The sequence below is a fragment of the Tupaia chinensis genome, unplaced genomic scaffold (assembly GCF_000334495.1).
Source record: "Tupaia chinensis unplaced genomic scaffold, TupChi_1.0 Scaffold150091_1, whole genome shotgun sequence".
NCBI classification, from domain to species: domain Eukaryota; kingdom Metazoa; phylum Chordata; class Mammalia; order Scandentia; family Tupaiidae; genus Tupaia; species Tupaia belangeri.
In genome coordinates this window covers 9,949-13,429 of record NW_006209931.1, presented here as the reverse complement: position 1 = coordinate 13,429, position 3,481 = coordinate 9,949, and the positions used below count along the sequence as shown (strand labels likewise).

The 3,481-nt window shown below is 41.1% G+C and overlaps 1 pseudogene; it reads left to right on the top strand.

The window, feature by feature from the left end:
* Positions 1-1,878: 1,878 nt before the first annotated feature.
* Positions 1,879-3,481, top strand: part of LOC102493292 (CD2-associated protein pseudogene) — a 4,248-nt pseudogene continuing 2,645 nt past the window's right edge.

Below are 3,481 nucleotides of genomic sequence, written 5' to 3'. Positions count from 1 at the left end.
CTAGCAGGCACCAACCAGCTTGTAATTTTTTACTGTATCAAGTTAACAAAAACCAAGATCAATGGCCCAATAGTAAGAGGATGTCTGGGAATCTGGCTAGAATTTGGACTGTCTCATGCTTGTAGTAGTTGTAGGTGCCCAACTTTCAAATAGTGTCCTGCTTCGTTCCACCTGTTTTCTTTATGCATCCTTAAGTATGCTTTTCAAAGAGTCTGTCTCACAGCTCTTTCAGTGATCAACACTGTTATGCACAAACCCTGAAGGGGCGGAGATATCTGCGGCAGGAATATTACCCCCCAACATCCTGATTCAATGCTCATGTCTTTGGGGCTGTGACCTTCACAGTCATTTCCCTGGGTCTCTCCCTTCTTTAGTCTCCCTTTTGCTCTTCTCCCTTTCCCAACTATATATGCCCAATTGAACTCCTTGTATCACTGAGCCCTAATAACTATATTTTTTTTCCTTTTAAGTTAGATAAATGCTCAGGGACTATAAATAAAACAGAGGGGTTACGTGAGCCAAGGTGGATGGCAGTCTCTTATGTTGGTATATTTAAGGGTCCTCTGAATATGTACATTGACGTCTTAACAGATCTCACGATATCTTTTTTTAAAAAATGTTTTTGCCATAGGACACATGTGCTCCCCTGAGAGAGACAGAGACAGAAAGCGTAAAGTGAGAAATCATAGCCCACTCCAACCCAGGGAGGATAGCCACACCACAATCCTTTCCCCTTCATTTTCCTCTTGGAAGTTTGGGCATGCACTTGCTCCTGACATAATTTTAAGCTTCCGGGTCTGGGACTCAAACTGTGGTCTGTCATGTGGGAATCCGGCACTATAACCATCATGCCACCTGCTGGCTCCTCAGGATGATTTTTAAAGTCAAAACTCATGAATAGAGAAAGGAATGACTTAATTGTCAAAGCTTTACATTGGTCAGAAAGCTATAGCAAAGGGTCTTGCACAGCAGGGATGTCTAACTACTATGACAAGGAGGGGGGGTGGACAACCTCACGGTAGCCAGAGTCACTTTGCTTAATCTTAAACAAAGTGTGGAGGCAGTGTGTTTGGCACATTGTTGTAACTACTGGAAAATATGCATATTTTGAAGTTATAGCTAGTAGACACGGCTGATGGAACAGAAAGGAGAGATACATTTAGGCAATAAGGATGCTCATAAAACAAGCATTTAATGGCATCTTGGTAGCATTTTCCATGATTTCTGGTGACTTCTCTTAGAGACCCAACTCCAAAGTGGAGCTATGTCTACAGGGCATGCTCCAGGGCTGTCCAACTTCTATCTGAGTTCAGCTTCCCTAAGGGCCTCTCAGCCCCATTTGAACAAAAGATCTCCTTGGGGACCAGCAGTTAGCGTAATGGCTATGTCATTGGACTCCCACATAGTCGACCAGCCCTGACTCCAAAGTGGAGCTATGTCTACAGGGCATGCTCCAGGGCTGCCCAACTTCTGAATTCAGCTTCCCTAAGGGCCTCTCAGCCCCATTTGCACAAAAGAGCTCCTTATTTACTTGTTCTCCTTTCACCAAGAGCACACTTTAGAGTGGGACAAACCTGCTTTCCCCAAGTGGAATGAGAACCTGCAAAGAAAGGCTTTGCCCTGCAGAGCGGAGCTTTGTTACGGAAAAGATTCTGGGTCCATTTCACAATGGTTACTTTGCCCCTAACCCTACCAGAGGCAAACGGGGAGTTTTCTTAGCTCTTCAGAGTGTGAAACCAGTGGTGGTCTGTAGAGAACGCTGTTATACAAATGGATCCTGGATTCTGTATTGACAAGACCTCACTGGGCAGTAAAAACTGTGACACGTATACCCCCAATTTCCCCCGTTGTCTGCCAAGCTGAAGGGACATAGTGGAAATGTCATGCAAGAGTAACAAATACCCAGCCCTGATAGCTCCAGATGCACTGGTCCACCCAGTGAGGGAAGACTCAGACACGGGTGCTAATCTAAGAGACTCTGCTCACGTTGGGCAGAAAAGGAGCCCTCTCCAGTGCCACTTGGAGCCATTGCAGTCCCTTTCTGGAGGTCTCGCCAAGGGCGCACGAAGGGCACTGAGGCTGGACAGAAGTAATGAGGCTCAGTCAGTCTCAGGTACCAAGTCCCACAAGTCTCAGAATGGCCGGTTGAGAAGAACTCTAGTCATGGTGCCAAGAGTGAATGGCAAATTTGGAGGTGTGTCTGTCACAGGCTTTACGATCCTGTCATTACAGAATCCATTTTGTGTAACACAGCACTCTTTACAGGGTCATAAAGGTAAAGTCGACGAAAGTGTTGAGTTCTACCTAAAGACTTTTCTTTTTTTAAAAGAAAAAGCCTTCATATAGCTCATAATGCTTCTTACTTGAAAGTCTACTTTATCTGACACTAATATAGCTACACCTGTTGTCTTTTTTCCTACTATCTTTTCAGTATAAATTTTCCATTATTTAAATTTTTTTTAAATTTTGGAGGTGGGTGTCTTTGTATTTATTTATTTATTTTTAAAATAAACCATATATAATTGTTCATTTTTTTTTAGGTTGCTAGCCACACTTCTTTTATTTGTAGTAGGTTACAGGATCTGTAATAATCTAACATTTGCCTATTTGTTTCCCTTCTTACCTTGAATTCTTTTTCCTTTATTGCTGTTTTTCTATCTTCTTTCATCTTAATCAAATATTTAATATATTAATTCAGAATCTTTATTTTTAATTACTTTCAACTTCTTTTTTTTTAAGATTTTTTTTCCCCCATAGGGCACATGTGTTCTCTGGAGAGAGAAAAACAAAAATAGAGAGAGAAAAAGTGAGATGGCCACATCCAATCGCTTCTTCACTCTCCTGGGATTTGAGGCATGCATGCACATGCACCTGGTATTATTTTTCAAGTCGCTGGGCCCAGGACTTGAATCGCAGTTGGTCAAGTGAGAGTCTACAGCCTTAACCACTGTACCACCTGGTGACCCCATTATTTTAATTTTTATTATTCTAGTTTAATTTTATGATGTTCAATAGCATGTTGATGCATTATGACTTACATTAGTATTTTTACCATGCCCTGAATAGTCAAAGAATCTTATAACCATTTGAATTTATAACTGCTTTATACATTTTTTACATTTTACTATACTTAGTTTTTAAGTATGGAATTCACCCTGCAAGATGTTATTATTCATGCTTTAAACTGTCAACAGTGTTACGTATTCACTTATCTGTTTGCTCTTTCCAGTGTTATTTATTCCTTCTTGTATTTCCATCCTTCTACTTATGATGGTTTATTCAATTTTAGAATTTCCTTAGTAACTTTTACAGTGTGCAACTACTTTTGGTATACTTTCATGCTTATTTACATAAAAAGGTTAAGTCTAGTTCAAGTACTTAGTCATGATTGTTTCGTGCACTCTCCAGAAAGACAGAGAGAGACAGACAGACAGCGAGAAATCACCTCCCAGGGGGGATGGCCATGCCACAATCCCTTCTC